Genomic DNA, 15930 nt, shown 5'->3' with positions numbered 1-15930 from the left:
CGACGCCCTTGTAGATACTGGACCCGCTTTTCTGTTATACATCGTGAACTGTGCTTCCGTCTGCGAAAAGTGCAAACGCCGTATGTTGGTCCGGTCCTATGTGGTGCCAATGACGTTCCCATCTTTCCTACCGGACATTGCACATCTCGCGTCCTGATAGACGGTATTCGTCATCACGTGCAACTTGCGGTGCTTTCGACGTGCGCTCATCAGACGGTATTAGGATGGGACTTCCTGTCCGCTGCTTCTGCACTAATTTCGTGTGGCGACCAAAGCATCCACATCAGCGACACCGAGACTTATCCCGTTTCCGATTCCCCGGGTCCCAACCTCATTGCAGCAGCGGATTTTATTATCCAACCAGACGAAGAACGTGTTCTTACCCTTGAGTCAACAGACATTGTCGACGGGGACGCATTGGTTGTACCTTCTCAGCGCTGCATTTCTCGAGGACTCGCCATCGCTTCTTGCTTGGTCCGGTTCTAGAGTGGCTATGCCAACCTCACAGCCTTTAATACGACTCCTGAGCCAATACTACTGCCGAAAGGGTCTACCCGACGCTGCGCCGGTATGTGTCGTCAGTGTTTCGCCTGCCACATCTTCCGCGCATTGTATGTCCACAGAAGGCCACACTAGTGCTATTAAGGCCACCTTGAGTGCAGATCTCAATGCGGCCCAGACGGATGCACTCCTCACCATTTTAATGAAGCATGCAGCTTGTTTTGACGTTTCTTCGCGAGGCTTGGGTCAGACCACTGTAACTACTCATCGAAATGAAACAGACGGCTCTCGCATCATCCGCCGTCGTCCGTACCGTGTGTCACCTTCGGAGCGAAAAGTTATAGAAGAACAAGTGAACGACATGCTGACACGCAACATTATAAGGCCTTCAGCAAGCCCTTGGTCTTCTACTGTTGTGCTTGTTAAAGAAAGGATGGTTCTGTGCGCTTTTGCATCGATAATAGGGCGCTAAACAAAATTACCCGCAAGGATGTTTATCCAATGCCTCGTATTGACGATGCTTTGGATACCTTACAAGGTGCCGAGTATTTCTCGAGCCTCGACTTGCGCTCCGGATATTGGCAGATTCCAATGCATGAGCAAGATAAAGAAAAGACTGCGTTTGCTACACCTGATGGCCTTTTCGAGTTTAACGTGATGCCTTTTGGACTGTGCAATGCGCCAGCTACGTTTGAACGTATGATAGATACAGTACTCCGTGGCTTAAAATGGAAGACAAGCCTTTTTTACTTGGACGACATTGTCATCTTTTCGTCGAGTTCTTCCCAGCACCTACAACGTCTAGACCAAGTTCTGACGTTTCTAGCAAAGGTTGGTCTCCAACTCAATACTAAAAAGCGCCGCTTTGCAAGCCGAAGCAATAAAGTATTGGGCCACGTCGTCAGTAAGCATGGCATCCAGCCTGATCCCGATAAAACCGGTGCAGTGCTGCAATTTCCGCCACCAACCACACTTAAAGGACTCCGCAGCGTTCTAGGACTCGCGTCCTACTTCCGCCGCTTTGTCCGTGACTTCGCCATCATCGCCGCTCCTCTACACAAACTTCTGAATTCGAGCGCGTCCTATGTGTGGTCGGACGACTGTGAAGCCGCCTTCCAGACCCTCAAATGACTTCTCACGGCAGGACCCGTGCTCCGTCATTTCGATGCAAGCGCCCCTACTATTCTACACACTGATGCCAGTGGACATGGAATTGGCGCTGTCCTGCTGCAGCGGAATCAAAAGTCTGAAGAGCAAGTCGTGGCTTATGCAAGTCTTACTCTTTCTCCTGCTGAGCGCAACTACACAATTACAGAACAGGAATGCCTCGCCATCGTGTGGTCAATACAAAAATTTCGACCCTATCGAAGAAGAAGAAGACGAGTTCTTGATCAGCTGCTGTTCCTGCTTCGCTCTGGTTTTTCATTCAACTTTTTGCGTACCGACGCCTCCGTGGCGGGTACAGTATCGAAAGCAATGACGGACGTTCCGCCCCCTCTGCCACCACGGTTGGGGGCTGCCCTCCAAGCTGAACGTCGGTCTGCTGCGTCCGACCATCTGCACATGACTCTGCCAGGGTCATCGAGCGGCTCTGACGTGGACGACATGGAATCCGACGGTGGATATACAGTGGCCACAAACCGCCGGTTGAAGAGGAAACTTCCCAGGACTTCAAGCGTGAGTGAGCTCAACTACAATAAGGCGCCCTCACAGCAGACGTATACAATCGCCTACATCCCCATCGCTGCTACTGGCAACCTCAATTCCCTCAATAGGCAAACTCTCACTGCCTATCTCGAGAGGCTGGCTCCAGGGCAAATCAGAGAGGTCCGTATTAATAGGAGAAAAAACATCCTTACTGTAGATGTCTCTACACGAAGCATCGTTGACACTTTAAAGGCTGTAACTCAGTTGGGAAATATCCTTGTCCGCTCATTCATCGTACAAGGAGGCAGTACCACGGCTGGTGTGATCTACGATGTGGATACAGATATAGATAATGGCGATCTCCCAACGCTAATATCCTCAACTGTCCATATCACAGACATACACCGTTTTGGACGGTCGAGGTGCATAAAGCTCATTTTTGAGGGAGACAACTTACCATCACATGTGAAAGTGGGATATGTGAGACATCCTGTCCGTCCATACGTCCCAAGGCCATTACAGTGCCGTAAATGTCAGAAAATCGGGCACGTAAGTGCTGTGTGCTCAAACAGGATGACATGTCCCCGCTGTGGTGGTGATCATGATGAGTCGACGTGTAATGGGTCTGACTTGAAATGCACTAACTGCGATGGGCCGCACAAGGCAACGTCGAAGGAGTGTCCAAAATTAAAGACTGAAATGTCCGTGCTAAGGAAAATGGTGCGAGATCGCTCTACACACAGAGAAGCGGCTACCAAGATACACCGCCGCCAGAGGCGCTCACGTAATCGCCGGAGGAGATCAGCATCGACAACAGGACAACGGGTGCCTCGTGAAAAGTCGACGCGCACTCCTGTTCTTCCTTAATCGTCAGGGCCTGTAGCCACGTCTACTCTTCTGAACACAAAGGACACTACTATATGGCCTGCCCTGCCGTCTCGGAGTGCAGAAGTGCAGCCGGAACGCCAGCATGAACGCGAAGCTTCGTCGTCGGATGGGCAAATCAAGGCAATGCTTACACAATTGGTTCGTTCCTTGCGAATGCTGCTTATGGGAGTTAAGACGCCCGTTGCCAATGCGGCGGTGCAAATTCTCGACGCACTCGAACCGGTGCTTGCTGCTATATAAAAGATAGCAAGAACCATGGCATCATCAACTTCAATGCTGTCACTGCAGGAAAGGATCAGCCGTTCCGTAATATTTCAATGGAACGCACGAGGTCTACGAGGTCGCCTCGGAGATTTTAAACAGAGACTGCTCAAGTATCGATTTCCAGTTATTGTGATATGCGAGCCGAATATGACTTCGAAATTTAGACTGTCTGGTTACGAACAATTCGCGTCTGAGACAAGTGGAAATCCTAGCAAAGTCTTACTATGCGTGCGATGTGACCTCACGTACTCGCTAAACCAAATACCGGTGCACAACAGCAACGAGTACGTTTCTATAACACTGAAGCTAAAGCGCCGCACAATCTCGGTCATCGGTGGCTATATTTCTCCCAGGGGAAGATTTGACGCTGGACACCTGAAACTTGTTCTTGACTCCAGCCAAGGACCTCATGTTATCGTAGGTGACTTCAACGCACACCACCATCTTTGGGGGAAGCCGGGCCATAAACACTCGAGGAAGACAGCACCTTGACTTCACAAACAGCAATGGTCTTGACATCCTAAACGACGGCTCACCAACATATTTGCGAGGCACAACGTACAGCAGCTGTCTCGATTTAGCTATCGCTTCACGATGCCTTTCGTCTTCTGCTGCCTGGTGCACAGATGCTGAAACGTGTGGCAGTGATCACCTACCTACTTATGTACAATTGAGATGGTTCACGAGACTCCCTAATCCTCATGCACAACGCACTGACTGGGATGCTTTTGAAAACAAACTGGAAGAGTCCTGCGGCTGTATAACTTCTCCGCAAGAAATCGAAGAGCGAATTACAGCAGCAATGCACGCAACAACAGACATCGTCGCAACATCACAATCCAGAACATCCATTGATGTTTTATATGAGCATCTCCGGGCAGTCCGTCGTCGCGCCGAGAGGAAATACAGGCGAACTAAATTGATATCAGACTTGAGGACGTCACGTCGTGTGCAAAAGAAAATTCAAAGACGCTTAGAAAAGCTCGACAGACAGCGTTGGAGGTCCTTTTGCAGCAGCCTGGACCCAAGAAAACCATTGTCCACGATATGGCATGTTGTACGAGCCTTGCCATCTACTCCACAACAACGACGTCCCTTCCGAGCTCTGGCTATCAATCAGATGCGCAGTGAGAAGGAGATCGCGGAAGATTTCTGCTTACATCTCTCTGGCTCTACAACATCGGTATCTAGGCTGTTCAGGTGCGCTCCCCCAACAGTGGACGATCGTCTCGACCTTCCATTCACGCTGCAAGAGCTACGTGCTGCGCTCTCTTCTTCAATACACTCAAGTGCGCCAGGGCCTGATGGCATTACCTATTCTACCCTACGCCATCTGGGCCCTCGAGCGACTGAAGAGCTTCTGGCTTTATATAATCTATCTTGGGCCTCGGGAACTGTGCCTGCACATTGGAAGACAAGCAAGATCGTGGCATTATTGAAGCCAGGCAAGTCACCCCATGATATGCTTTCCTACAGACCAGTGGCGCTTGCCAGTTGTATAGGAAAAACCATGGAACGGATGGTTTTGATGCGCCTAGAATGGTTTTTGGAGAAGCGTAATATATATCCAGACGCGATGACAGGTTTCCGAAAGGGTAGGTCGTCAATCGACAGCGTTATTGATCTAGTAACGACTGTTGAACATCAGAAACGTCGCCGTCGACTGACGGCTGCTGTCTTTCTGGATATCAAGGGTGCATTTGACAATGTTCTACATGATGCAATTTTAAATGCCCTTGAAGAATATGGCATTGGTGGCCGTATGCATCAGTGGATAGCCAGCTATCTTCGAGAGAGAACGATATTTATGACAACTCTAGACGGCCATACAAGGAACCATCCTGTCTACCGTGGGGTGCCTCAAGGAGGTGTACTGAGCCCAACCTTATTTAATGTTGTTCTCGTTCGACTCGTCAAAGAACTCATAGGCGCAGTCTCGGTCTCTGTGTACGCAGATGACATCTGTATATGGACAACGAGCTTAACGCGCTTACAAGTACAAACGAAGCTACAGCGTGCAGTGTCAATAACGTCGCAATACCTAAATAGTCGTGGACTTCATCTCTCACCGACTAAGAGTGCCGCCATGGCATTTACGCGGAAGTCAATGGCCTGCTACCCCGTCATGATTGATGGCAAGATTATACCTTCGGTAACCCACTATAAGTTTCTCGGAGTCACCATCGACCGTGACTTATCTTGGTCGAAACACATCTCTGCATTGAGAAAAAAGCTGGACAGCTTTGCACAAATCATTCGACATATGTCTGGAAAATCGTGGGGGCCATCCCACCATCTCTTCTGCAGCTCTACCAGGCACTTTTTGTTGGATACCTCCGCTATAGCGCACTTGTACTTTCTGGGATTAGTTCATCTGCCCTTCGCACACTTGAAGGCACTCAGGCTCGCGCACTAAGAATTTGCCTAGGGTTACCACGATGTACTTCCACATGGGGCACTATTGCAGAGGCACGCGCATGCCCAGCTCGAGTGTATCTGCAACATGAGCCAATGCGAGTGCATTTAAGGCTACTGACAAGGCATAGGAATCATTCACTGACAAATGTCACAAGTATACGGCCTGACGCCGCCTACTCAGGAGCCGTATTGTCGCAACGGGATCTACTGCCGTCGGACTTCGCACCACATGGCATACCGGAAGCTCCACTCTGGACGATGGCAAAGCCGACGGTGAAAATCTCAATCCCCGGAATAACGAAAAAGTCGAAAATGCCGCTTGCGGGTCTCAAACATTTCGCGTTATCCTACATTGCTTACAAGTACGGATATACCGAACATGTTTTTGCAGATGGTTCTGTTACACAGACCTCTTCTGCGGCAGCTTACACGGCACCTGCAATGGGGATTACGCAGCGGTTCAAGATAGGACACAAAACATCGTCTACAGCAGCTGAGTTGACCGGTATTCGAGAAGCAGTCCACTGCATAGTACAACAAAACCTCGCTAACTGGACAGTGTTCTGCGACTCGAAACCGGCGCTGCAACTCATAAGCAATTATATGAATCCCAGAAGCGCATATAGCCCTCTAATCTACGACATCATGGCTCTGCTTACTGAGGCGTCTCAATCCGGACATAGCATTGCACTGCAGTGGATTCCCAGCCACTGTGGAATAGCCGGAAATGAGCAGGTTGACGCGGAGGCAAAAATGGCGCACACTGACGGGAAGATTATAAAACTTCCCTTTTGCCGTTACGACATCAACGCCTTGCTACACAACTCCATCAAAACGTCTATGGAGCGACAATGGGACAATCCTGAACATCGACAAGAGCGCCTCTATAGACTTGACGCCGGTTTGCGATTCCGACTTCCACTTCGGATGCGGAGAGGCCAGGAAACACTTATCCATCGATTACGGCTTGGTGTGGCGTACACTCGCAAATACCTTCACAAGATTGGACGAGAACGGGACCCTGATTGTAGCGTCTGTCACACTCCCGAGACAATAGAACACATACTTTGCGTGTGCCCTCAATATGCGACCGAGCGAAGGACACTAAAACGTAGTGTTGACTGTTTGGACTCCCGCCCCTTTTCGGAAGCCAAGGTTTTAGGCGCATGGAGAAGCGTTGATCATGCCCAGCGCACCATACGATCACTTTTGAACTTTATGTGTGAGACGGGCTTAGACGGTCGTCTCTAGGAACTGTGCAGTGTGCAGTGCGCGAAATGTGTTTGTGGGATGACATTCTGTGTGGACAACACTACTCCTGCGTGTAGTGTGTGAAAAGTGCACAACCGCGTATTGGACAACGTGTGTAAATAGTAGCTTATTGTACGATATCATAATCACCTGTCACCTACCTCTCTCTGTATCTCCCACTTCCCCTTACCCCAGTGAGGAGTAGCAGGCTAGAGACACGCTCTCCAGGCCGACCTCTCCTCCCTTCTCTTCATTAAAATCTACTCTCTCTCTCTCTCTCTCGACCCTATCTCTACGGCCGCCATTTCACCATTGTGACCGACCATCATGCTCTCTGTTGGTTGTCGTCCCTGAAAAACTTGTCTGGATGCCTCGGCCGTTGGGTACTGCACTTGCAGGAATATGACTTTACTGTCACGTATAGGTCCGGCAAACAACATCAAGATGCCGACGCTTTGTCACGCTGCCCGCTGTATCCAAAGACCCACGCTTCCCCTTCGGTCTGCACGTCACCATCTAGCCACACGTCTCAGCACACGTCCAGTAGCCCGGGACAGGTGGTTGCCTCAGTTGACTTTCTTCCGTCCACTGACCTCGTCTCACTCCAGCGTACTGACCCATACTGCTGAACGCTGATCGACCGACTTACTGGCTTGGCACGACCTCCCAACAGTCGCTTAAAACGACAACTTTCACGTTTTAAGCTTCAGGGTGGAGCGTTATTTCGATTAATCTACCATTCTTCCGGTAACCGGTGGGTACCAGTCATACCTCGTTCACTTCGACTCCAAGTATTAGAAGCATTTCACGACGACGCGACGGCTGGTAACTTCGGCTTTCTTAAGACCTACGATCGCATCAAAGCGCGTTGTTTCTGGCCGGGCCTTTCTATCTCTGTCGCCAAATGCGTTAGCTCCTGCGCGTCATGCCAACACAGAAAACGCTCGACATCCCTTCCAGCCGGTCCTCTACAGCCTCTACCATGCCCGTCCACCCCCTTCGAAATTGTGGGCATAGACTTGTACGGACCCCTCCCACTCACGCCCGCTGGTCACCGCTGGATCGTTAGCGCAGTGGATCATCTAACGCGGTACGCTGAGACAGCTGGTCTTCGCTCTGGTACTGCCTCAGAAGTCGCCGAGTGTTTCGTGCACGGTATCGTTTTGCGCCACGGCGCACCTCGTGTGCTCCTGAGTGACCGTGGCAAGACGTTTCTTTCGCATGTCCTTCGTGAAGTCCTCCAGGCCTCTGACACCACCCATAAGACCACATCAGCGTACCATCCGCAAACAAATGACCTTACCGAGCGTTTTCATCGAACTTTGTTCGACATGATGTCAATGTATGTTCGACCCGATCACACCAACTGGGACACCATCCTACCTTTCGTGACGTTTGCGTACAATACTGCCGTCCAACGTACAACCAATTACAGTCCATTCTTCCTTGTGTACGGTCGTGCGCCGTCTTTCGTCTTGGACACTACACTCATTTCAGCACCTGCTGCTCCATCCGCGTCTCTTCCTGAAGAATTTGCTGCTCGTATCGCCCACTGCCGTGAAATTGCCCGCGCCAACACCGCTACCGTTCAGGACAAAAGGAAAATTCGCTATGATGCGACGCGTCGCGTTGCTTCGTTCCGCCTAGGTGACGAAGTTCTTTTGTGGACACCTGTTCGCGCACCGGGCCTCTGTGAAAAGTTTCTCCACAGATATCTCGGCCCCTACACCGCTTTGCAAAGAACTTCGGCCGTTAACTACCGCGTCACTCCTGTCAGCTGAGCTACTGACCGGCGCCGCCGCACTACGGAAATCGTTCACGTCTCTCGCCTGAAACCTTACATTCGCCGTACCTACCCTTTCTAGTTTGCGGTCTTGCTGACCGCTTTCCTGAAGGGGGGGGGGGGGGGTAGTGTGAGCGCGTTTTGTGCGTATCGTCGTCGTCATCTGTACAAACGACTCATCATCTTGTGTGAGCGCTATTTGTGCATAATATCGTCGTCATTTGTACATCATCATCATCTTTTGTCTCGAGCGGTGCTTCGTCTCTGACTCGGGCGGCTGCTCGGGAATAAAGGCATCGCATCGGCCGACGTCTCACAATATATATATATATTTATATATATATTTATATATATATAGTATATATATATATTTATATATATGATTACGACTCAAAATGAAAATACAGGAGCTGTCAGTGGAAGTCTCAGATGTCACCAAGACCAAAAAAAAAAAAAAAACAATTCAAGGCAAAAGTGAGCGACGTGGTGATCTCTTTTTTCATTAAAGAGGTATCGTCCACAGTGTGTTCTTGTCACAGACAGACAATAAAATAGCGAGTTTATAAAAACAAAGATCCTGTGGCGTTTACGTCTCTCAGTGCTCGAGAAAAGGCCGGAGTAGTGGCATGATACACCGCGGCTGCTGCATCAAGACGACGCAGCAAATGAACGGCTTCAGCACCCGGTAGTTCCTGACCGAAAGAAACATCGCCATCATGGTACAACCTCTATATACCTCATTTGTCCGCTGTGACTTTGTCTTATTCCGAACGCTTAAATTATTATCAAAATGGCCTTTGTAAAGGTGATCAAGATGGCCGCAATAACAGAGCTCTGGATTAACCAAGAAGAATCCTTCCAGTAGTGCATAGAGAACGGGTAGAAAAGAATGGAAACGTGTTTTAGGCATCAGGGGGGTAAATTTGAAGGGGATACTTTTTAGTTTAGAACCTAGCGTGTAAAATAATTGTGTTGATACCAGTCCTGCTACTTTTCAGACGTGTAGATCTCGTATGTTATATGATGGCCCCTGTAGGGCGCCACGCGTGAATGCCAGAGGCCCACGCTTCGCACGCCGCATTCGGACCAGATGGCGCGCACAGCGGTCTGTGACAACAGAGTGCATTTTTGACAACCTGGACTTGCATCACCACAACGGCATGGTCGGATAGCATGGTCTTTCCGCCTGGATTGGGAGACGAAAGAGTTTCACGTCGAGGGTGGAATACCTCGCTACAAAGTCCCTGACCCTTTTTGCAGGGAGACCTTAACGGCCAGGCAACATACTGACGAAGAACCCCTGGATCTTTGGCCCTCATTCCGCGTCTCTGTCATACACGAAATCGCCCATCAGAATGGCCACCTGAACACGCTTGGAGCTGCTTAGAAATCAACGCCGCATCAGCCGACTACGTGCAAGCTGCCGTAGAAATCTTTCGGCGGCAACAATCGGAACCACCGGCATGGAGTTTCCTACAATAATTACCACAGATAACTGTGGCGCTGCGATCGCTCAGCCACCATGGGAATGATGGTTAGCACATGGATTGGGACAATATTCGTGGTTGTGGCATTAGACGTTCTGGTGGCTTCGTTTATTGCGCTTTATCTGCCTTTATTGGCCTAAATTTCAAAGCAATCCATACCTTGTTTAAATGCAGAAGGCAATAAGACTCCACGACACCGCATAATCGCTGCTAATTGCCGCGGTTCCGCTTATACATGCATCTGCAGAGTAATGGTTTCAATATCGCCAGCTGTGGTAGAGGCCCTGTGTTCAAATCCTGCCTTCGGACAATGTTAATAATGCGTAATTCTTACTTTTAACGCTGTATTTCTTTGAGTACGATCAGCTTGCCAATTTGCGAAGCCGTTGCAAACCCAGAAGGAGGACTTTTCAGCAAATTCATGTACGAACCATTATTCCTAAGCTGGCTGAACTGCCCAGCTTGCAGCTACCGCAGACACTAGCGGCACAGTTCCCTCTAGTAATTGTATGAAACTCTACGAGTGCTGGAAATTTTACGCGACGGAGAAATTGTAATCGAGATGGACGAGCTTAAATGTCTGACTTTCATTTTCTTGGCTCGTTCGTATTTTCTTTTGTTGAAATTTGTTTTTTTTTTCAAGCGAAGCTTGTATACGCTAGCCTGCGCCGGCAATGTAACGCAGATACTATCATCATTACCAATGGCTCGAGCGTCGTCGTCTTCTTCCATAGCTGGCTCTGTTGCCGCTGATATCATTCCAGCGAAGATTTTCAGTTCTCTTCTGTCGTCGTAATGGGAAGGCCGCGTTTACGGGAGTATGATCCATTGCTGAAGGGGGTATGAGCGGTTCATTGTGAACGTGACCACTGCTATAAGACGTGTGTGTGTAGATTGACATTTGCAAACGATATGTGTGAAATCGAGGTGACCGAAGCCCTTTAAGTATACCGGAGTGATCAGAAGGCTACACTACTTACTTTTACTAAGTTTCCGATGTTCAATAAACATAAGGTCAACACAAGCGTCGCTTGCGCCCCTCTTCACCGTAGTGGACGCACGGTCAATGTTTTGACAAATTTATTACTACGTTTTGTTTTCTTCTTCTTCTTCTTGGCCGGGTGAAGAACTTACCGGTGGCCTTAGTTTATTTTTTCGTGGGAAGGAGAGGTGTAAAGTGCCTCGATTGGACGCCTGGCTTATTCACTGTCTTGTTCTGTGCCCACCGCTGTCGTGGGGCTCTATAAACGACGAGGCCTGCGCGCCTCAGGATGAGTTGTCTGGCCAGCTGCATGACACGCAAAAAAACGTTGTTGGTTGAACCGAGGATTCTTTCGGCGGCACACTGAGGCCGGGATACAGCAAGCGATACCCGCACTATACATACCTACATATCTTTAGCTTATCGAAATCGAACGTCTCAATTACCATTAGCAGCTGACTGTATTGCTGTGATATCATCAATCAATTTGTGTTTTCAGTTTTGAATCACTTATTAACGTAAGTTCGAACCTCAGTGAAACGCAACACGCTTTTCCTGCATAAAGCTCTTGCACTGTTCCTTTCCGCAAGAACGTTTTAGGAACGTAAAAAAAATGTGTCAGTACCTATGTTATTATTTAAAGTAATAGCGAGAGAAACCTGAGTGAAGGCGGACCTTGTGCGGCATAGGATGGCAGCGTCGTAGAATAGAACACCTAAAATATTGCTTACGCGTTCGGGCACTAAGCATTTAAATGCAGAGGCCGTGTGGTCTAGAAACGTAACATAGAACCATGCACATCCCTGATCTCAATTGATAAGAGAAAGTGAAACACAGAGAGAGAGCGATCTTTACAATAAAACGCGTTTCTCTGAGTTTTAAATCACTTCCGCTTGTGGAAGTATCCTTGCTCTCTGATTGTATTACTGTGCAATAGGCGTGTTCCGCCTTTCCATACCGCTTGAAAGCAGAACGTTATAAATATTCTTATCCCCCCCCCCCCTCCCCCCTGATATTCCACATAAACGCTGCAAAAAGAAGCAGTTGATGCTCTTACGAAGACAAGTGTCAATGTCCAAACGTTGGCTCCTGCGACATTCCTTGTTCTACCAATGTTTCTATCAATGTTCTACCAATCTTCAAGTTTCCATGTTCCAGAAAGGATCAACGTTGGGCTAGTTGATGTTGCATTTTGGCGGGGAAACAGCGCGTAAGACGAGGACAATGAAACATAACCAACACAGCGCTTGTGTTGTTCATCTTTGATTGTGTTCGTCTTACACGTGGTTTCCTCTCCAAAATTCCATTTTCCGGTGAACTTCTCACTTGATTGGACAGTAAGGGGGCACTTCTGTGCGCCGTTTTAGATTAGCTTGTGCACCTGGCGGTCCTTGACGTGCGCCAAAGTTAAATGACTTTTTAACACCAGATTACTGCTCTAACGGCTTTGTATCCGACTCGCACTGTTCATACTCGCACGCTGTGTTCATATTTGCTATTGAAGGAATGTCGTTGAGCGGACGCTGAACCGCTCAGAACAAAAAAAAAGAAAAAAAAGAAAAAAAAAAAGAAGGAGCGACAACTTCAAAATAGCAGACAGAATAGCAAAAAGGAAGATTAGTAAACAAAGGCAACAGGGTTGCGTGGATAAAAGGGGAGCAATAGCACGTTAAGTAAACAGTTCATACAGAGACATAATAGCGGCAGTGCCTCGGGGCAAACATCGTAAAGCGTATCCCAATAACTCGACCCAGATTCCTATGTAGGCGCATTTCTCCACGTGTGTTAACGTTACGGCGCTATTTTTTACCTACGCAAAAGAAAGCGAGTGCGACGCGACTCCGCGGGCGGTCCACATACAGCTGGAATGAAAGCGGCAGACGTCATAAAAGATAGCGGCTATACACGTGTATCCACAGGCTGCTGGCTCAACAAGCAGTTAAAGCGCGGTTAAAGCGCGAGAGGGCGATCTGTGTACTGCGAAAGGCGTAACGCTCAATGCTGAGTCGCTCCCGGATTAGCAATTTTTTATTCTGGCGAATCGGCTTGTACAGCAGTCTAGTACTTAATGAAATGAATGTTGTGGTATAGTTTAGATTAGAGCAATTACGATTGCCGTGGTTGAAGAAACGAACATGGGAGGACTGTTTGACTGCAGAATACTCGCTGTTTCAATCATGTCAGCCAGGGGTATATCACGAAAAAAAATATATAGCACGGTGCAATGTTTCGGTCAATTTAGTCTTTTGACAGCCACATTGTTGACGCTTATTTGCAATACTCATGTTACCGTATTGTTTTTTTTTACTTGCGTCTTTATTATAACGGAACCAAAATATCAAAGCACCGTGGTACGAAACTTGTTTTCAGTTTTCCCTCATTCAGTGACCAACTATTTAGAAAGGCCTGCAGCAGCTCCTTAGCGCCTACGGCGTTCTGCTAGTACACACAATGTCATGGATTATATTTCCGCGCGCCGCGATTGCATTCTCAGAGGGACGCTTATGTACCGAAATTTGGGTGTATTTTCAAGAATACTAGCTTGTCAGCATTACCTTTTCAGAATTAAGTGCTGCGGCAGCTAAACTAGGCTGTAATTTTCTAGATATAGATGAGAGCTTCTTTAAGTGGCCACATTGTGAAGACTACCGGGTTGAGACTGTGGTGGCTAATCTGTGCCACAGAAGAAGACGACGTAGATGCGTGCCCGGCAATAAATATTCAGTATGCTCGCGATCTCTGAGCAAAGTGCATTGCTGTGATAGTCGGTGACCTGGACGTGATGTTTTCCAAGTTGAACTAAACGTCTACCTTCAGGAACCAGGTTTCCAGCAGCTGGGGTAACAACTGAGTGAGCTTTACTGCGTATAATGGCCATAGATGACAGCGAGGGTTTAGAGAAATCTGGGGGGGTCATTTTGTTCTATTGTGCACGTTACGAGCTCCCACGCCATTATTAATAATCCAGCTGGAGATTTAGTCGGACTACGAGATGGCAGGTCAATTTTATTTACGTCGGGTTGAATCTATCTGTATGCGTTTCGTTGCTATTAATTAAAAGGGAGGTTGGACAATTTGTGATGCCATTCACGCTTCCTTCACTCCGCTTACTTCATTGTTTCTTTCTCTTATACGCTGTCTTCTTAGGGGCTGCTTCTATTATTGTACCGAATCTCAAGGGTAGTAAATATTAGAGAGCTTTAGCTTATCCGGTATTCCTGCAAAGTTTAAACGCAGACGGACTGGGCGTTTTGCCGGATAGCTGGGGGGCGTGAACGTGAGCGGCTTCACATGCGTTGTCAACTCGTGCCGCAGAGCTGAATCAGACAAACGCAAAGCTAACATTGCATCAACCAACTGCATTCTACTTCGCTGCTGGTGTAAATTTTTGGCAGCGGACCCGTCGTGGTGGCGTAGTGGCTTTGGTGTTGCGCTGTTACGCTCGAGGTTGCCGCATTGAATCCCTGCCGCAGCGGCCGCATTTCGGTGAGAGCGAAAAGCAAAAACACCCGTGTACCATGCATTGGGTGCACGTTAAAGAGCCCCAGGCGGTTAAAATTAATAGGGAGCCCCCAATACGGCTTGCCTCATAATCATATTGGTCTTTTCGAACGCAAGATCCCAGAATTTTTTTAATTTTCAGCAGTGGTGAATCGTGACACAATTACGCCTCCGGAAAAACTTAGGCCAGCAGCGAAAAAGAACACAATTGGTTACTGAATTATGAGCTCTGTGTTTATCCGGTTGAGCTCTGCGCCACCTCGTGGCTTTACCGACACGGCCGCTCACGTTTACGCCTCCGCCCCTCGGTAAAACACCCAGTCCGCCTGCGTTAACCGGGGTCCCGTGCAAGCTAAAACTGTTTGTTGATTCAATGTTAAGGGAATCGTCACACATCATTATTAAACGAGGGTACACACATGAATATACAGTGTCAAAGCAATCGTTTGCATCGCCTTGGTGTTATGGTGTTACCAAGTATGTCGAAGTAATTCTATTTTAACTTTACGGCACAATGGACGGAAACACCGCACATGAATAGGGAAATGAGTGAAAAAATTTATGCATATGATCAATGGCAAACCGGACTCATGCGAGCAAATGGTCCAAAGGTAACGCAGATAAACGCTAGAAATGATCCCGGTTTCCGCCCTTTCAGCAGTCAATTACTGCTGAAAGGGCGGAACGCAAAATGTGTAGTTTTTGAGGTTGATGCTCGAAATATCGTGGCACGATATGGGTGGGCTTGCGCCGACGTCTGCCAGCATCGAGTTCTTTTTTACGGTCGCAGTAAGATGGAAATAATAAAAACAATCCTCTAGAAAGACGACATTGGGTGAAGCGTTTACATTAAGCACGGAAATAATTTTTAGGCAGGAAAAACAGGTTACCTTAGTTTCAGGTTTCTATCTCAAAACCCATGACGTATAACAGCGCGAACTTGGACAAAGGACGGTGAGAGAGACAGACGTAGACAAGCGCCCGGTCGAACACCTTTCTATAACACCGGCTGCGTATGTTAACGCGAAATTGCCGCTTTCGTTGGAGATGCCTTCTAGATTAAGTTTCTGGATTTTTGTTTTCACCGCGGATTCTTGAGAAGCTTCTGTAATTACGAAAGGGCTTAGTCACAGTTTCAGATCTAACTGTACCTTTGCACAGAAAAATATGAGAGCGTGAGTATTTAAACTGGCAGGCATATTTAGTAT

The sequence above is a fragment of the Dermacentor silvarum genome, chromosome 3, assembly GCF_013339745.2.
Source record: "Dermacentor silvarum isolate Dsil-2018 chromosome 3, BIME_Dsil_1.4, whole genome shotgun sequence".
Classification (NCBI taxonomy): Eukaryota; Metazoa; Arthropoda; class Arachnida; order Ixodida; family Ixodidae; genus Dermacentor; species Dermacentor silvarum.
Note: the sequence above shows the minus strand (reverse complement) of the source record.